Source organism: Dipodomys ordii, unplaced genomic scaffold, assembly GCF_000151885.1.
Source record: "Dipodomys ordii isolate 6190 unplaced genomic scaffold, Dord_2.0 Scaffold10, whole genome shotgun sequence".
In the NCBI taxonomy this organism is placed as follows: domain Eukaryota; kingdom Metazoa; phylum Chordata; class Mammalia; order Rodentia; family Heteromyidae; genus Dipodomys; species Dipodomys ordii.
In genome coordinates this window covers 24,089,650-24,090,475 of record NW_012267226.1, presented here as the reverse complement: position 1 = coordinate 24,090,475, position 826 = coordinate 24,089,650, and positions in this window count along the sequence as shown.

Here is an 826-nt window from a genome sequence, read left to right as displayed (position 1 = left end):
GAGCGGGGCGCACGGGGAGGGGCGCCCGGGGAGCGGGGCCGCCGGTGGGGAGCGGGGCGCATGTCCCCCACACAGAACAGTAGCTCTGGCCACACGGAGGCTCAGGGAAAGAACGACCGCGGCTCGGCCGGCAGGAAGCCGCTGGCAGGAAAGCCTGACATGGTGGCTGTAGCGGCAGATAGCCAGCCACAGGTTTAAAGCCCGGGGGTTTCCTACAGACACAGGAGTAACTGACTACCGGACACAGCTGTGTTTATGCTCAGCTCTCTCGATTACATATATACATATGCACATTATGCCAACAGTGCCAGTCCCGAGGCTTCACTGAGAGCCTGGGCCTGGGCTTTTTGGTTCAGGGCTGGCGCTCCACCACTTAAGGCACAGCTCTCTTCGGGCTTTTCGGTGGTGAAATGAAGCTGAGAGTCTCAGGGACGGTCCCGCCCGGGCTGGCTTTGAACTGAGATCCCCAGATGTCAGCCTCCTGAGTAGCTGGGTTGCAGCCTGCGCCCGGCGCGGGCGCACCCGTGCGGGCCCCGCGCGCCCCTGCCAGCCTCTCCTCCGGGACTCCACTCCGAACCAATCAGACCGGCCCGCCCGCCTTGTAGACAGAGGCTTTCGAGCTCACATTTCTGTGAAGAGTCCCGACCAAGTCCCGCGCTCCTGCCTCGACTTCCCCGCGGGGCTGGGGTCTCAGGCTGGCGGCGCTGCCTGCTCCGCTCGGCTCCCGGTCCCTTCCCGCCTCCGGCAACTTCCGGTGGCTGGTGGACGCCAGGCAGACCCGCGGGGGAGCCGGGGATGCGGGAGACCCCGGGGCCGCGGGCCAGGC